The sequence below is a fragment of the Ictalurus punctatus genome, chromosome 20, assembly GCF_001660625.3.
Source record: "Ictalurus punctatus breed USDA103 chromosome 20, Coco_2.0, whole genome shotgun sequence".
Lineage (NCBI taxonomy): Eukaryota > Metazoa > Chordata > Actinopteri > Siluriformes > Ictaluridae > Ictalurus > Ictalurus punctatus.
The window spans coordinates 4,532,323-4,552,518 of record NC_030435.2 but is presented as its reverse complement, the minus strand read 5'-3'; the positions used below and the strand labels follow the sequence as shown (position 1 = coordinate 4,552,518).

General features: G+C 39.1%; 1 protein-coding gene across 1 annotated transcript in view; it reads right to left on the bottom strand.

Moving 5' to 3' along the window:
• The window catches only part of mbpb (myelin basic protein b), a 55,116-nt gene extending 48,504 nt beyond the window's left edge, over positions 1–6,612 (bottom strand). Inside the window, exon 1 of the transcript XR_001815820.3 lies at positions 6,442–6,612. The gene's annotated coding sequence lies outside the window, so the exon portion shown is untranslated. The remainder of the gene's footprint in view (positions 1–6,441) is intronic.
• Positions 6,613–20,196: the final 13,584 nt, after the last annotated feature.

Genomic DNA, 20,196 nt, shown 5'->3' with positions numbered 1-20,196 from the left:
ACACAGAACAGGACAATAAATACACAGAACTCGGTCTGTAAACTGTAAACTATTGTAGTGTAGCAGCAAAACGAGTTCAATAATATAAAAGTGACTCATGCAGCTTAGTGTGGTGTACAGTGGTTTTGACATTAATACAGTGCTAATCTCTGTGTCTTTACATTAATACAACGCTAATCTTTGTATCTTTATATTAATACAGCGCTAATCTTTGTATCTTTATATTAAATACAGTGCTAATCTCTGTGTTTTCCATTACTATAATGTTAATCCCTGTGTATTTAAACTACTGCAATACTAGTCCCTCTGTTGTTACCGTATTGTAATGCTAATCCCTGTGTTTTTATCATAATATAATGCTAGTTTGTTTGGATTTAGTTTAATATAATGCTGATTTATGTGTGTTAGTATTTTACTATTCGTATTTTGATACTAGTTTGTATGTTTTGTTTAATATAAGCCTTTTTCATATGTTTCTGTTTACAGTAATGCTGGTTCATGAAGTAGCCTACTTTCCAGAGATGGGAAAAGGCAACCTTCAGGGCTCTTGAGACTCAACATACTGTAAGGGAATATGAATTGCTTTTCAATACAAATAAACATTTGTGCTATGGGAACGGAAATACCATGTTCAAATTGATCAAAAACACATTTCAACTGAGCACAGAAATTTCAGGAAGAGAAAGGTCAAGTCTGAAATATGTAAGAATACTGAACAGGAGAGAAAACCTCAAAGCAGCTGCTTCGCAGTTCCAGAATACACTGCAAAACTCATGCATTTAGTGCACTCATACATAACCTGAGCACGACACGAGTGTGCGAATCACTACACATACCCTACATTCACTTCTTTTCGCTTTGTTCTAGAAAAAGCTAAAAAGTATGCCAAAAAGTAGTCTGTGGTTTACATCCTTTACGAGTTTATGTTCGGCTCCTTCACAAACATAAAAACATACATACAAACACATACACACGCTGTACAATGCTAATATACAAACTAAAATATAGGGAACTAAATTCATTCAATAACGAACTCTGTATTTCGTAAGCTCATAATCAACATCACAATCAGTCCATTTTGTTGGCTGCATTCTTATTTATTAATTATAAAGTAAGGATAATCGCAGCTAATTAAAGCCGCTTTTTTGCGTCAAAGCTAATTAAAGCTAATATGCTAACAGAGTTACCGCTACATTAAACACAGTATGCTAATAGTGTTAAAGTTGATTAACGCTAATGTGTTAAAACAAGAGTCAGGCTAATATGCTAACACAAACGTGCGCACACACACATACAAACACACACACACACAGACACACCCCGGCATTGCTGTGCACGCAGAGAAATGCATATTTAAATGCACGCGAACTTTCAGTTTAATTCACAAAAACTGAATGATGGATTCAGACACTACTGGATGTTTTTAGCGTCACAATGCAATGGAAATGAGAAGTTAGTTTAGATGACAGTTCATCGCTTTGCCCCGCCCTATCCTGAGGTCATGCTAATGAGCAGTTTTGATTGGCTAAAGCAACACAATCTTTCCATTTCAATACAGACAGTCCAGTAGGAGGCATGGCAATGTAATGCAGCGTATTTTAATTAAGTTGACCGTTCTGATTTTATTGTAAATAATTTTTAAATGTGTTTGAAAACTTTATTACTTTTTTTAAGGTTTAGAAATGCTACACTGCACACAACACATCTAAAATATATAAAAGCACATACTGCTGATCTCTCACACAGAGAAAAGGACATGCCATATTCCAGAAGGAGGACGCACACACACAGACACATTCTCTCACAGGTGAGTGTGAGCTGAGTGGCTTACATGGAGTGCGGAGTGTGTGTGTGTGTGTGCTTTTGTGTGTGTGTGTGTGTGTGTGTGTGTGTGTGTGTGTGTGTGTGTGTGTGTGTGTGGTGAAAGAGAGAGAAACAATGATTCATTTACTGCAAAAGCTGGCATGAGAACACTATATAGGATTATATAACACACACACACACACACACACACACACACACACAGCAGGAAATAGTGTATGTTCTTCAGTGTGTGTAGAATCTGGCAGTAACTCACTCCAACCCATTTGTTTTTCCCCTCTCTCTCCCTCGCTTTCTCTCTCTCTCTCTCTCTCTCTCTCTCTCTCTCTCTCTCTCTCTGTGCGTGTGTACAAGGTAAAGGTGAAACTTTTTGAGTCGTACAAACAGGAAACGCATGAGACGGAAGTAAGAACTTTGTGCGCGCACACACACACACACACACGTACACACACATATACATACACACACAGCGTTATGGTTGTTTACTGATCTGTTTCGCTGTAACTAAATCCCACTACAACATTATCCTTAACCTCAGTATTCTACATCTAAACCAATTTGCTAACACTATTACAGCTGAAACACAACTAACATGTTTTTATTATTAAGTGAATTATATTTTTTAAAAGCTACTATATACTTAGTACTACAGCTAATAACGTGATTACATTCATGGTAAATTTCCAATAGTATTAAATCCACATTAAAGAAGATGCTAATTGGATTGAAGTTACATTAAAAGGTGCAATTAAAATAAAAAAATTAATAAAATTGTGTGAAAATAATGCAGAATGGGAAACAAAACCAGGAGAAACTACTTCCTTCGTGTTCTATAAAAATTCTTCTGAAATGTCGGGACCTTTAAACGGACGTTTTGAAACCCAAAAATAATAATAATTTTATTATACCAGGAAAGCCTGGTATAAGCCGGTCAATAATAGATAATTCTTTATTTATCTAAATACAACTTACTCAATAAGGCCACGTTCATGATTAGGTTTAAAAATTGAAATTAGGTTTAAATCTCTAATCAATATGCGATCAATATGTTTTATAATAGAGGGAAATATTATGGCAAAGTCTAAACTAGATCAGCCTAACTAACTATCTGTATTTAGTGATGCACTTGATGCACGACCTGATTAATAATGAATAATCTTAACCCAGGTTTATACGGTGCAAGTTTTGGACGGATTTTCCTGTCGCAGATCGTTAAAAAAAAACACACACACACACATTCTAAGAGACTTTTGTTCGTGAGTTGAAGTCGACGGTGTTCGAACGCATAATCTGATATGCGGCTGATTTAGTGCCGTCGTGACCGGAGACAGCCGACGAAAACGGTGTTCATTTTTAAAAAATTAAAATCTGATCCAAAAACCGCAGACGGGAGGGTGGCGCAAACAAATTCACGTGAAACTCACGGAATAGCTACAAATATGTTAGCGGTGATGTCGCGACATAAACAAAACATGCTGATGGACAGAAATAAACATCCTCATTACCTCAAGTTCACGTTGAAGGATGTTCATGCTTATGAAAGCCCGTTTTCTGTCCGAGATCGTAAGCAGAATGCAGTCGTTTTCTTTAAATCGCAGGTCTATCGCTAGTCGTGGTATAGCTTGACATGGAGGACACGTTATCAAACAGTCTGTGATAGAATTCAGGCTGAGATTTGATTGAAATCATGTCCTGGAACGTTACACGTAATAATCTCTAGACAGCGTTGCAATCGAGGTGTAAAACCGGCTTCGCACACCTCACAAACATCCAATACACACACACACCTGACCTTTAGTATGCACGAACACTTTCTAATGAGAGCTAAACAGATTAAACACTTCCTCTTATACTATAGTAAAACTATACTGAACGGTTACAAGGGGAATTTTCTGTCCCTCAGCTTGTGTTTCTACAGAAAAGTTCAGTCGATGACTACACGCGACAGGAGGAATTCAAATACACAATACCAAGATATACAAACATTACAAAAACGAATATGATTGAACTTTTCAACGATAGCAGGAGGCCAAAATCAAGACGATGGGTGTGCCGCGTCTCAGTCAGCTCTATAGTTCAGTAGTCAGAGCACTGATCAGGTGATCGGGCATTTTAAAGGCCGTCACAAACGCAGAATCCTACAGTGCACTCGAATGTTCGCGCCGTATAAAATCCCACAAGGCACCGCAAAAACGAGGGAGTATCAATGATGACTATGTTCCCTTACTGGAAATGACGTCGTATTTTCCGAAGCATCTCGACTCGAAAAAAAAATGGCGGACAAACTCTCAGCCAACTCGGTCTACAAGTGTAAGTCAGTTCCTCAGGGATTTTGCGATCGCAGATATGAACGCATAATCAAACAAACAAACTCTGCAACATTTGGAGGAGATTTGGGCCAAGAAACGTCATGTGACATCACCACAACGCGCATTCAGCCAAAGCCCCCTTTAATTTACGTGAGTCGAACATCAAAAAGGTTTCATTTACCAACAAACATCACTGCGAAACTATTTCGTGCAATTGCAATTTCGCCAATTCAAGCAGTTTTCCGCAAAAAAAAGCAGAAAAAACTCTGCAAGTTGTATCGCAAATTTAGAAAAAAATCGCAGCAAAATCGAGCACGTTCTGGATGCAACAATCACAAAAAAAAAAAACCTCAACGAAATCCTGTACGGACTGATAAATCGCCTGTTATCGTTGTTATAGTTCTCAAATCTAACGACTTTTAAGTGTTTAATGATTTTTTTAAAAATCCACTAGCTAGCCTACGATCCTGTTTGAAGTACCATGACAGAAACGCGTGTGATTAATCTAACAAATCTATATGACGTATAACGTCAGAAAGATATCGCTCCTGCCTGTTGTTGATAAATACCAGTGGTGATGTTTTACAACGCGAGCACGTAGTCATGTTGCCGGAAACTGAGTCATCAGTTTCCCAATGTGTAGTGAGCCAGGGTCCTTAGCAGTGCCCCAACTCGTATACTGACTCACCACCTAGGGAGCGAGGGAGCTGATCGAGACACACCTTTTGTACATTTTTCTAATATATTACACACTACAGACTGATTAACCGTGGCACAAAACACAGATAATAAATACAATTATCACCTTATACACACTTTAAACACCGAAACACCTTATGTAAACACTGCAGGTGTCTGCACTGTACATGATTAAGACAACACTGTAGGTGTCAGGGCAACAGTAAATGTGTTCACCCTGCACAGCAGATCTTAAATTGTCACGTCAAATTCAAATCCGGTCAAAATGGCTCAAATTCAGATTTGGGGTCAAATTCCAAAATGGCCGCTCTGACCGTTACGGAATTTCATCGATTTAAGTGTTAAGACTAAAAAAATTGACCAGACCTGAACACTTTTAATTGAAATACCTAGTACTAAGGTAATGTTTAATAAATTGGCTTTACTGACAGATGGTGAGGTGATAAATATTAACTGAAAATCACAACTTATTAAGTCCGAATTGCGTGATATTAAGTTAAAATAATATTATGTTGTTATTTCAAGATATTATCTTGTTATTACAAGTTATTACATCAATATAATGAGATGTTAAAGGAAAATTGCCTGTGTGAAACACATTCAGTATGTTTATACATGAGATATTTTGTCAAGTTCTTAAGTCCTAAAGTGTTCATTTCTCTCGTGAGCTGCTTTGACGTCACCTGTAGACAATGCTGGAGCAGTTTAATAGGAAAAATTAATTTCAATCTCAATCATAAGAGATAATGATCAGGTTTTGCGGTTAGCTCGTGAAAAACAACAACAACAACCAAAAAAAACTACGAGCGTCTTTTTTCCTTCATCGTCATAGCGATCCAGCGTAGAAAGTCGAACTCGAAGTCCTGGTGCGCAATGCAGCTCTATGATACAGTTGCTTTTTAATTTGCAGCAAAAACTTGCTGTCTCTCGGCTAGTCTGCGATTTACGAGATGACGAGCGTGACCGTGTCGACGTGGATATTAGTGTGAAAGCTGAAGCTTTGGAAGCTGGTCCGTTTGAGCAGAGTATACAAAAAAGAAGGTGAGAGAGCTGGACAGACTAAAGCACTAAAGCTCTGCTGCAGCGCTCTCTTTACGTAGAGATGAAGGCGAGAGCCAAATCCCACTCCCACAGCTTGAATGGCATTGTGGGTAACTGTGGCAAACTGTTCACCAAAGTGAGGTTAGTCGAATTTAGTGATGAAAGGAGTTTAGGAATTTATTGCAAAATAAATCTTGGACGCTGCATGTTATTTATAAAGACTACCATGCAAGTTATTCAGTGTGGATTTTTCCTTTAGGCCAAAATAACTTGATGTAGGTGTTAAGTCAACATGCGTTGATTCAACATTGTAGACTTATGCATGCATGCTTCACAGAGTAAACCCCCCTGCCCCAATAATTAACAAACATACAAACAAACAAATAAATGATGCATACAAGATATACACAGTCACGTGTCTCTCTAGCTATTAAAAATGTAGACATGAAACACACCGCGATTATCGGTGTCTCGGTTATGTTAATGAGTGCCGTGTCACATCCTGTACCTATTTTTGTTTTTTAAGGCTCGCGCTGGATTGTATAGTAAATAAAAGCACCACGGTACATACCCACGCGCGTTTAGCTGAATAAACACATCCACGGTTGGTTTATATTCGTTTCTGTGCAGCAACGCCCTGAAAACAAATCCTCTTTCTGCGTTATTTTCGCTCGTTCTTTACTCCGTGTTTGTGTGTATTTTGCTTCCTGGTTTAGGTATCGAGTGTTTGCTTGGGGCGGAGCGGAACCTACTCGCGCGAGTCGAAACACGCTGTATCTATAGAGACCTTATCGCTGGCAGGAAACGCGCGCATGCGCAGTGCGTTCACGGTGCATTCCAACGTGTAATATAATGTCAGAACAGGAACTTTCTCCACTTATACCTCCACGTGCTGAACAGCAGAGAAGCAATGCATTTAACTAAAAAAGGATGTAGTAATTATTTCTTACCGTTATGGAAAAAAATCACGTGTATTTCACGTGTGTTTTCACGTGATCATTCATTCATTCATTCATTCATAAGCACTTTATCCTGATCAGGTCGTGATTGATCTGGAGTCTATCCCAGGAACACAGTGAGGAAAATGGGAGTACACCTTGGTTATGATCACAGTCCATCACAGGGCACCTACACATAAATAAACACACACACACACACACACACACACACACACACACACACACACACACACACACACCTAGGGGCAATTTAAAGTAGCTAGTCCACCTACATGCATGGTTTTGGGAGGTGGGAGGAAACCAGTGGAAACCGATGTGGATGAATGTGCAAAACTATACATACATACTGTACATACTGCTCAGGATCAAACCAGGGACCACGGAGGTGTGAGGTAGCAACATTACCCACAATGATATAACCATGCCACCCTCATGTGACTATGCAAATAATTTCTGATCAAGTGTGAAAGTGCATTCCACCATGCTCTGCCACTCAACTGCAATTGTGAACTCAAAGACCGAAACGAAAAACGATTTATGTATTAAAATCCCATCTGAAACACGAAACCACACGCTCTACATACATACAATAGAAATTAAATAGAAACTGAAATCGAAAGGAAAGAAAACAAACAGAAGAAAAGAAAAGTAGAAACCCTAATCAACAGGTAAAATGCAGACTTTTTACATTCAGGGTTGAGTACAACAGTCTCTTGGTGAATACAGATAAATTACTGTTAAAATATGACAAAAATTACATGAATAGTTTGGCCTTCAGCTCAGACAGCAACAGCTACAAAGAAACAAACAAGAAAAACCCAACACAATTACATTTCAAGGTTTTGCTGCTACTGCTATGCACGCACATACAGTATCTCCATAACAAGCAGGACCAAGCTGTAAAAAAAAAGTTAACGTGAAAATAAAAACGTATACACTACATGTGAAATTGAAAACAAATGAATTGCGAGGGGAAAATGACATGGGAAATTAAAAACACGTGCACTACATGGGAAAATGAATGAATCATTTAAATTAAATAAAAACATTATTTGCATGTGATTGTTTCTGTACGTAATTAGTACAGAAATTACATAATTACATACATAATTGATACAATTTTTCTCAAGGCACACACTACAAAAAATGACAGCAAGTAAAAATATCTTGAATATAGTCAGATTTATCTAGTATTTTCTATTATAAGGTTACAATGAACAAAATATAAGATTATTAAACCTATTTCTAGACTCTTTTTTTTTTACTCGTTTCAAACGTTGCATTTTCTTGTTTACTGGCAGCTTCTTTCTAGAAATAAATGCTAAAATCCAGCGGAATGATCTGCCAATAGAAGACTATTTCAAGCTAGGAATTAGTACAAATGACTGGAAATAGGTTTTAGAAAATGTACATTTGGTTTGTTGTAATCTTGTAAGAGGAAATACTAGATACATATGGACTATAACTAAGATATTTTAATTTGCTATCATTTGTTGCAGAGTAGGCCAAAGCAAAACCAACAGCGATAGGCTTATACATTAAAATTGAAACGGAAAAAATGGGGAAATCGTAAAGAACAGATAGAATATTACAAAAATGACATGAATAATTACTGTTCTTTGAGTCAACTACCACCCAAAAAATATATTCTTCAGGTTTTTCCTGCTACTCCACATGCACATATCTCCATAACAAGCGAGGCACAGGTTTGATGACACTAACCCTTTAATTTAGGGATGTTTCTATAGAAACGTGACAGGCGGGTAGGCCAAAACTCAAGGAGCTTCCAGTGCTAAAAATGTCCACTGCATACACTATAAGATAATCACTTCTAGAACCTAAGCTCACGTCTAGAAGTCGCAATATGGCCAAGAAGGCGCTTATAGAGCTAGCTGAGTGACATTGACGCCTATTAACGAGTAAATCCAGCTATAATTTTGGCGTCCTAATTACTGATGCTATGGATTATGGTGCTCACGTCTTTTTACAGATCTTCCCAAGCTCCAAAACAGCAACAGTATTGTCTTCATCATATCAAGCTAAGGCCTAAGGCACAATTCAGAGGGGGGAAGAGGGGGTCATTACTTTTCCTGAGTCGGAGTTATGCCATCGTCTGAGTGTCCATTTCAAATGTACCACTGCTGCCTCACTTCAATCTGGTCCACCTGAAGACATTCTACATACCCCCCCACTAAACCCTTCCCCGCCCCCACACCCACCGCCACCCACTGCACACTCCTTCATTCCATGTCCTTTTTGCCCATTGTATGAGAGCCAGTACTGATACTGAGCTGGCAGATCAAGAGTTGTGAAGTTTGACCTGCTGGAAAGAAAACTAAAGCATGATGTCTCTACTATGAGGACTTTCATAATATTAGTCGAAAACCAGCCAGAAGTATCAGAGAGACAGCAGCACACAATAGACCGTAAGCACAAACTTAAGCATGATTCAGAAGTTACACAAAGGCTATGTGTGTCAAATGGAATTTGAGTAAAGCAGAGGCATGTCTCAGTTACGCATGTTTTTCTTGCGCAAAAACTGGATCATGATTCAGCACCACTGTCTGACACTGTCTGACAGTTTGATATGTCATGCTGAAGTTTTGGGGCATTATAAATACACACACACACACACACACACACACAAAAAGACAACTATGGAATGCCATACCAATTCAATATTTAATATAAAATTATCCATCCATCTTCTACCGCTTATCCTTCCCTCAGGGTCACGGGGAAACCTGGAGTCTATCCCAGGGAGCATCGGGCACAAGGCGGGGTACACCCTGGACAGAGTATATAAAATTATAACATTATTAAATATTTAATAGTATTGTTCCAAGAAAAGTTTTTTTTTGTTGTTTGGACAAAGGACATTGAAGGAGGCAACATCTTAATCAGAGACACTGCTTATCCTGAGGACTGACTTTTATCAGTTACATTAAAGTGAGTTGTAAGCAGAACACATAAATGGCCAGTGAGCTTATCTGTAAAACCATGGGCACTTTTTCTTAACAGGAGATCACATCAAAAATAACAAAAAGGCAAGTGCTTATGTTTAAAGGTGGTGGTCTAGACGCTACTGAAAGAGTTGTCTCAAGCAGGTGTGGACCCCATCTCTGTACACTCTTAAATGTCCCAGTGTAAATATTGACGTAACGTTTGGACTTAATTCGCCGATTATGAACACAGACTTAAAATTGTACCTACATCAGTGTATGAATATCATAGACAGTTCCCCCGCCCCCCGCTTACACTTTTACCAACAAGTTGATTCACTGTTTTTCTTTTGACTTTGGGGGCATTTATGTAACCGTTGCGTGGTACAGAAACCATTGAACTTACTGACAGTGATGCAGATTTTTGCTCGTTGGTTGCTGATCGTAATAGCCGGAGGGTTTTAATCTGACCTTACATCAAGCAGCACTTTTAGCAGAAGGCATTAAAGAAGAAACCTATCAAGAATATTAGATATGAGAACACTGTGTAAGAGTCTTAATATGAGCATTGCATAAGATTATGTGGAATATAATAATTTATAATAACAGCCCCAAAGTGCTTCACTTTTGGAAAGAAATGACCTCAAATTAATACAATAATAGGACAGCAGTATTTCATTGCCTGAATGGCTGACTATATGGAGGGAAGGAAGGAAGGAAGAATGGAAGAAGGGAAGGATGGAAGGAAGGAAGGGAATGAAGGAAGGAAGGATGGAAGAAGGGAAGGATGGAAGGAAGGAAGGGAAGGAAGGATGGAAGGAAATAAGGAAGAAGGGAAGGAAGGAAGGAAAAGGGGAAGGAAGAAGGGAATGAAGGAAGGAAGGGAAGACGGGAAGAAAGGAAGGAAGCTCTGGGATGCTTATTTAGGCTATATTTGAAAATGTTTTTTGGTTTTCTCACCATGCAGTGTAAACTCTACAGACTGAAAGGAAGGAAAGATATAAGAAGAGAAAGAATAAGGGATGAAAGGAGGGAATGAAGGAATGAAGGAAGAAAGCTCTGGGAAGCCTATTTAGGCTATATTTGGAAAATATTGTTTGTCGTTCTCACCATTCAATATAAACTCTAGAGACTGGATGGATGGAGGGAAGGCAGGAAAAAGGGAAGGAAGAAATGAAGGAAAGAAGGAAGGAAGGAAAAGGGGAAGGAGGAAGGGAAGAAGAAAGAAGGGATGACAGGAAGGATGCTCTGGGAAGCCTATTTAGGCTATATTTGGAAAATATTGTTTGTTTTTCTCGCCATACTGTGTAAACTCTAGAGACTGGATGGATGGACGGAAGGAAGGAAGGAAGGAAAACGGGAAGGAGGAAATGAAGGAAAGAAGGAAGGAAGGAAGGAAGGAAAAGGGGAAGGAAGAAGGGAACGAAGGAAGGAATGAAGGAAGGAATAAGGGAAGGAAGGAAGGAAGCTCTGGGAAGCCTATATAGACTATATTTGAAAATGTTTTTTATTTTTCTCACCATTCAGTGTAAACTCTAGAGACTGTAAGGAAGGACAGAAGAAGGGAGGGAAGGAAGGAAGGGAGGAAGAAGGGAAGGAAGGAAGGAAAGAATGATTGAAGGAAGGAAGCCTGTTTAGGCTATATTTAATTCTTAAATTCTTAACACCCGGATCTACTAAACTGGCTTAGAATTGCTTACCTAGTTAGTTACTGCAATGTGTGTGTGTGTGTGTGTGTGTGTGTGTGTGTGTGTGTGCAGGCAAGTTATTGCATAGTAGAAAAAATTCTTCCTGACTATGTTTCTGCATGACTTTGGATGTAATTGTTCAATTTTGAGTCTTGACTCATCAGGATAGTCAAGGTTTAGCTTTATTAGATTTTGCATGGTATGAGGTCTGATTCATCTGATACATTGCTTTTCCTCCTCATCGTGTTCTTGTGTTACTTGATCCACCATGATGAACAGTCATCTTTTGATAAATAAACCATGAGGACCTTGAGGGCCATATCGCTAGAAAAAGAAAGAAGAGTAGGTGGTGTAAATAAGTAATAAATGCATGTAGATATTGTAGCAACATTTGTTGTATAATAAATGTGCTTTTGTTGGTGTAGTAGGTGAAACTCACACGTTCACACACCTACACACACCTGCTTCAGCGCATTAATTGTAGAGCTGTTATAGGACTTTTGTCCAAAAACATCATGTTTTCCTGGAAACTTGACAGGACCTGAAATGTAAAAGTGCCACCTACTCAGGTTGTATTCAGAGGTAGAAAGGTCACCAGGTCCAAAACAGATATTACCATACAATTATCCATGCTGGGGTCACCTCTCTCTGGCTGAATTTGTATCACTGATTATCCTAGAAGTGCTTTCTTTTAACTCTTTCTCACAGTACACTGGCATTTCATTCTGCTGTCAGAATGAAAATCCATTTATTGGACATTTTCAATCAGTATAAACAAATTATTATCACCGCAAGTCTGTTATAAGATTAGTCAGGACATTGTTGGGTTTCTGTGTGTAGAGTACTGTGACTCTGTTTAGCCGCTGGTGAGCAGGGTGATGAGAAAGCAGGTGTGAGCCCCCTGCTGGGCAAACTCAACAAAAATTTTGAAAAATATATTTTTAAAAAAAGTGTTGCATCCCACGAGATCCCAGGGATCTAGTCTCAACCTGAGTCCATGTGAACCTCATAATAGAACATCAGCCATTTAAGGTACCATCATAAGTGCCGCCTTTCTCGTCTAATTAGTGTTAAAGTAGAATCGTGATGCAATGCATTATTCAACCCTAATAGTTTCATGGTCGAGCTACTGATAGATATTAAATTTTAGCCCTTCCAAAAAATATCACGACCATCACTGATGTTTTTATTACACCATTGGTCATTTTAAGGCTCTTTCACAAAAGGTACAATTCATGACCAGTTCATGTAATTACTTGAATGTGGGCTCTATCTCATTACTGGAATATAGGCTGTATCTCAACTCTCAAATTCAAGTCTTTTTAGTGTTCTATTACACAATCTCTCTTCTTGTCCTTTCAGTGCTGATCAATAAAGACAATGCTAATGGGAATGGAGCCCTGAAAGCAGGCGTGAGGGGAGAAAAAAAATGGCTCCCTGTTCTACCCGTTTATCTCGCTGTTTTATCAGATTCATGATTCCTACCCTCCAGGTGCCTTCTGGTCCTACTTACTGGTCAATTTCATTAAGTAGTGAACAAGAGGTCATGTGCGTCGAAGTGGACGTTTAGCAAAAGCACACAGACGTTAATATGTATGGAGCATTCACTGAGGACATGAAACACTCTGCTTAATGCAGAGTGACCTTGGAATAACCTGACCAGGTGTACTGTACGTTGTTGTTGATCTTTCAACTGCTCCTGTTAGGGGTCGCCACAGCAGATCACCGTCCATTCTACGCATATCGATTTGGCACAGGTTTTACTCCGGGTGCCTTTCAGTTATTTCAGTTTCCATATAACAGAAACAGATCAATACATTTTTAACAAGTCATCATGTAGCAGACTGTTGGACACAAGTGTGGTAGACAAACCAAAGAGCTTAGAATTACTCAGAAACGTGAGGCAAGCAATGAGCAGGTAAGAAATAAAACATGACAGACATTCATCAAAAGATGTATATGACACAATAGATCAGAATTTCAGCTTTCCTTTCCTCGTGTTTACATCTAGATGTGTTAAGCAAGTTCGAACATGGCAACTTTTGTTTGAACCCGCCCATTTTTCAAGTAATAAACATATTGGAACATGTGACTGACAGGTGTTTCTCGTTGCCCAGGTTTGTCGTGTTAGATTGACTGTTTAAAGAATTAATAGCGCTGAATGTCTACTCTTGTTTTGAGCCGTGCTTTAGGCCTGTGAAGACTGCATTTGTTGTTTAAAAGGATAAACCAACATGAAGACCAGAAAGCTGTATATGGGAGAAAAGCAAGCCATTTTGAAGCTGAGAAAAGAGAGAAAATCATTCAGAGCCACTGCACAAGCCCTGAGCATAGCCGATACACCAACTTGGAATGTCCTGAAAACAAAGAAACCACTGGTGTACTAGCAACCAGACATGGAACAGGTCAGCCAAGGAAAACAACAACAGCTGATGACAGAAACATCCTGAGAGCTGTGAAGAAAACTAACAACCTCTACAGGGTAGGTGTGAAGGTATCACAATCCACCGTTTGAAGAGGACTTTGAAAGTAGAAATATAAAGGCCATTCCACAAGATGCAAACCACTCATCAAAAGTAAGAATCAGAAAGCCAGATTGGAATTCGCAAAGAAATACAGAGATTAACCACAAAAGTTCTGGAACCAAGATTAACCTCTTCCAAAGACCAAAGTGTGGCAAAAGAAAGGATCCATATTTACAAAATATACAAGCTCATGGTTCAAGCATGGTGGAGGTAGTGTCATGGCTTGGGCTTGCATAGCTGCTTCTGGAACAGGCTCACCAATCATTATTGATGATATAACTCATAATAGTAGCATCAGAACGAATACAGAAGTCTATAGAGACATTTCTGCCAATTTACAGAGAAATGCATCCCTTTTAATCAGGAGGAACTTCATCATGCAGAAAGACAATGACCCAAAAAGCACTGCCAACTCAACAAAGGACTTCATCAGAAACCAAAAAAGTGGAAGGTTTTAGATTGGACAAGTCAATCACCAGACCTTAACCCAGTTGTACAGCATTTCACCTCCTGAAGAGAAGACTGAAGGGAGAAACCCTCTGAACAAACAACAACAAAAAGAGGCGGCTGTAAAAGCCTGGAAAAGCATCACAAAAGAAAAATGCAGCAGTTTGGTAATGTCAGTGGGTCACTGGCTTGATGCAGCGATTGCAAGCAAGGGATATGCAACCAAATAGGAAGTGTTATTTACTTTAAAAAGTAGGGGTTCTGCAGTACCACTGTCAAAATCCTGTCAGATAATCTCTAGCAGACCACCAAAATGGTACAGAAATGCATGGTTGAGTTCTTTGCAAAGCCTCAACAACAAAAAATATGAAGCAATTTATGCAAGTTTTTGGACATGGCAAGTCAGAGAGAAAGGCCACATTTGGAGTTCTGTGAAACATGCAGTAAGAAAATATTTGTGCTGTTTTATAATACTGCTGCACAGCGTGCACTTTTTTTCTTTCCCACTTTCATAAAACACAAAATCAAACAGAAACCAAAACAAACCCACTCATGGCTTGATATGTTCAAATTCAAAGCGAGTGTGTTCTCTATCAGCTCCATCTCTTTCTCTGGTTCACAGCACTCCCTGAAAGACCAAAAAACACACATAGTTTATTTTATTCTTTGTTAAACAACACGTTTCTTATTAGTCTTAGATTACATTGTGCATCCACCATACAAGTCCCTGAGTATAAGCTGTTACTATAGAAACAATACTATATTAGATAGAGTACATTAATATAAACTATGTTTATATTTCTGAATCATGCAGTTATACCAAAATAACGCACACCTTCTGACGAATCAGATTCGAAAATTTAACAGCTTTGGGGTATAAGTAGGCATTTTAAGGCTCTGTCCTTTGCTCTGAAGACTTTGCGATTGTTTAAAAGTTACTGACCGTTACAAAGCACTGACACTGGAGACTCCTTCCATAAATGTTAAAAAAAAAAAAAAAAACATCTCCTTACAGAAATCTTCACCATATTAAAAAACGTCACCATAGAAACCTTTTTTTTTCTCATAGCTAGAATCTAGAATTTCTTTGAAACAATGTTTTGAATACAGTATCTCACTCTACTTGCCTGTTGGACATCTCGGTCTGGATGAGGGAACACCACCTTAAGCTCCACCTGGCAAAATCTGAGCTCTTCGTCATCCCAGCCTATCCCTCAATCAACCACAACCTCACTGTACAGCTCGGCTCAACCACACTCAAGCCAACCAGGACGTCCAGGATCCTTGGGGTGATTCTTGAATGACAGCTTGAACTTTACAGACCACATCTCAACAACTGCACGGTCCTGTAGGTTCATCCTGTACAACATCAAGTAAATCAGACCCAACCTCACCGAACAGGCTACACAGATACTAGTCCAGGATCTTCTTATCTCAGAACTGGACTATTGCAACTCACTAATCTCGGGCCTCCCGGCCAGCTCCATTAAACCCCTTCAAATGATTCAGAATGCAGCAGCATGCCTCGTCTTCAACCAACCCAAGAGAACCCATGTCACACCCCTCTTCATCAATTATTATTTATTAATTTCCCCAAATCATCCTAAGAAAAAAAACATGAACGTTCACGGACTATTAAGGGAGCGAATACAGAAAAGAGCAAAGTGAGCGTGTTTAATTTTGAACATTGGTCTCCTTGAATATTAGACCCAGAATGCACCACTAACTATCGCTGATCAAGTCAAGGTACCCTGAAGTAGAGCAATTATTATAATCATTTTGAGGCAGTAAGAACATTAAGAGCTTTGTCTCAATAAGGGAGACCTCTTTGACATCCTGTTTGTGATTAGATTTTGTAAACCTGATTTCATCTTTCCATGAAACCTTGTGGCACTCTGGGCACCATAGCAACAACCTGCCCCAAAGGCCAAAAATGTTGCAGGAGGTTGTTTTTTTATCTGTAATTTTCCATAATTTATGCATCTATGAAACAATGCCCCCGAGACAGAGATTATACAAATGTTATCACTAACCTGGCTCATGATTACTGTGTGTGTGTGTGTGTGTATGTGTGTGTGTGTTGTGTGTGTGTTTTTCCATCCACCTGCATTAATGTGAATGTTGAATTTGTGCACACGACAACCTGTGGAAAGCAGATGCTCGACACATGGCCCCTCGACATAAATGAACACAGAATCCCACAATGCACTGTAGTAGTTTAGTGATTTAAATGAATAAGAAGATGAGAAGACCCATAATGCACAATGCTTCTTCTTCTTCTTCTTCTTCTTCGTACTTGGCTATAACGGTGTACTGTACATCCACCATAACTATCTCATCTCATCTCATCTCATACATCCCTGCCCCCTCTAGTGGTTAGAACTGAATCATAAATTAGGAAAAAAAAATCTAATTTTTAAAAAGAAAAATGAAAAATAATATCCTTGTTTATAGCTTTATCCCTAACCATGACATATTTTGGTGTGTTTCAGTTTAACGCAGGGGAGTCCAATCTTATCCGGAAAGCGCCGGTGTGGGTGCAGGTTTTCATTCCGACCAAGCAGAAGCCACACCTGAGTCTACTGAAAGCCAAGATCAACTGACTAAACAGGTGGAAACAGGTGAGACTCCTGCTTGGTCGAAATGAAAACCTGCACCCACACGGATAAGATTGGACACCCCTGGTGTAATGACATCACTGTGACTGTAATATCATGGATATTAAGAGGAATATTTCCAGATTCATTGTAATAGATAAAACACATGAATCGTTTCTATATCAGTCAATCAAATATGGAGATCTGTTCTGGGTTTTGGTGATTATTCATATTTCCTGTGCTTCTAAATACGGTATGTAGTGTAATCAGTGTGTAACCGAAGTGATGTTATTAGTGTAGTTTTGTTAGAACGTCCTTTTATGATGTGACCTTTATGATGTGACCAATTTTAGGAAGAATAAAAAAAGACTTGGGGTTTGTCCTGTAATGACAAACATCTTGTGCTTGTGTTTGTTTGGTTTCTGCTCTAGTCCTAAATCTGTGCCTGCCATGTCATTGGTTTTTTTTGCCTGATTGGTTTCACCTGTACCATGTTTACTGCTGAGTTTTAAACATGGTACGGGTGATACATAAAACCCAATGGGACACACCAAAAGCAGAAAGTGGTTGAAAACAGTAGAACTCTGATCCTGTAGGACTTCAACGTCCAGACTAATGAGCATACATATAGCGGTGGTTGAAAAGGAGCAGCAGTTGTGATAGTTGTGGCAATCCCAGCTGACAGTAGCATCAGGAAGAAGGAGCATGAGAAGATGGAGAAGTACCAGGGGCTGAAGGAACATGGAAGGTGAAGTCGTCCAAAGTGGGAGAACTGGGAGAGTGGCTCCAGCAGATTCCATGTAAACATCAGAGGTCTCTATTCAGAAGAATGCAGTCCTAAGAATAGCTAAGATACTTCATGGGACCCTCAAACTCCCAGGCCTTTAGGACCCGAGCTCGAAAAAATTATATATACATACAGTGCCCTCCAGTAATATTGGCACCCTTGGTAAATATGAGCAAAGAAGGCTCTGAAAATTTGTGTATATCGTTGAACCTTTTGATCTATTGTTTACAAAATTCACAAAAATACTCTGCTCTCATGGATATCAAACAATTCAATCAAACAGAACAGAGGTTTATACAAAAAAAAAAAAAAAACTTTGTTAAATATAGGTGTGCAACAATTATTGGCACCCTTTTAGTCAAGATAACAGCTCTGAGTCTTCTCCTATAACGCCTGATGAGGTTGGGATCTGAGACCATTCATCCATACAGAATCTCTCCAGATCTTTCCAATTTCGAGGTCCACGCTGGTGGACTCTCCTCTTCAGTTCACCACACAGGTTTTCTATGGGGTTCAAGTCAGGGGACTGGGATGGCCATAGCAGGACCTTCATTTTGTGGTCAGTAAACCATTTTTGTGTTGATTCTGATGTATGTTTTGGATCATTGTCCTGCTGGAAGATCCAACCACGGCCCATTTGAAGCTTTCTGGCAGAGGCAGTCAGGTTTTCATTTAATATCTGTTGATATTTGATAGAGTCCATGATGCCATGTATCCTAACAAAATGTCCAGGTCCTCTGGCAGAAAAACAGCCACAAAACATTAACGAGCCACCACCATATTTAACCGCGGGCATGAGGTACTTTTCGATATAGCTATCACTCTGTGTGTGCTGAAACCACCTCTGGTGTTTATTGCCAAAAAGCTCTATTATGGTTTCATCTGACCATAGAACTCAATCCCCTTTGAAGTTTCAGTAGTGTCTGGCAGACTGACACTCGAGTTTGTTTTTGCATGAGAGTAGAGGGTTTTTTTTTTAAAACCCTTCCAAACAACTTGTGGTGATGGAGGTGACTTCAGATTGCAGCTTTGGAGACTTTCTGACCCCAAGACACAACTAACTTCTGCAATTCTCCAGCTGTGATTCTTGGAGATTTTTTGGCCACTCGAACCGTCCTCTTCACAGTGTGTTGAGACGATATAGACACACGTCCTCTTCCAGGTTGATTCATAACATTTAGAGTTGACTGGAACTTCTTAATTATTGCCCTGATGGTGGAAATGGGCATACCTGTGTTGTGTTTGCAATTGTTTGATATCCATGACAGCAGAGAATTTTTGTGAATTTTTTTTTAACAGAAGATCAAAAAGTTCAACAATAAAGACATTGCCAAATCTTAGTGTGCATTTGTATTATTAAATAAGTCATGTTTAGTATTTGTGTAGCATTTCTTGGTTTGTTGTTTACCTATTCACCATGATTATGGATTTAATTAATATTACCCAGTATCTAGACAACAACTACGCTTCCTGGATTGTACATAATAAATATCTCGTCAAGCTGCCTGTGAGACACCGTCGCACCACCACCTGTCTTCACCGAGGATGTCTTAACACTAGCTTCTGGCTATTAGCTTCTGGAACCAGCTGTGAAGTTAATACACAATTATATATTGATGTTTGCTGCATGATATCTGTGCCTCAGGCTCAGTCTTTCTTCTGATCAGCCTCCAGATGACTTCTTTGAGTGACTTCCTGACTCCTTGGGTAACTAGTCAGCCTGTTATTTTCCCAATTCCCCTGGTTGCAGAAATCCCCCCACCTCCTCTCACATTGCCAACGGGCATTGCTGTGATTTCTGCACTGCTGGCTGTAGACTTTCTCACATCTCCTGAGCAATACCTCTGGACATTTTGAAAAGAGTCCAAGATCCTTTTCCTGTCCCCCTTTATGGCTCTTCAGGATTGTGTTTCTGGTTCCCATGGCAACTCCTTATTCTCCATCTATTTTGTTTGTGACTATTTTATAAAATTCCATTCTCTTCATTATGCTCTATTGGTTTTCTGTTTTTAAATTGTCCGTATTTCTATCCTTCTTCTTTGTCTCCTCTTCCTCTGCCTTTTAGCCTTTCTTTCTGTGTCTTCATTTATATTTCCTTATTTCTATCATTTCCTTCTCATTTTCTCTTTTGTCATTCCTTCTTTTTCTTCACGTCCTTATTTCTCTTTCATTTTTTCTTCTCTTTAATATAAAATCATTCTTCTTGTTCTTCTTCTTCTTCTTCTACTTCTTCTTCTTCTTTTCCTCCCCCTTGTATTTTTTCTTCTTCATCTCCTCCTTCTGCTTTCTCCTCCTTCCATTGTCTTTTTTGTTCCCTTTCCCTATATCCTTTTTTTTAATCCTTCTTCTTCACCATCTTTCACTTCTTCTTCTCCTCATCT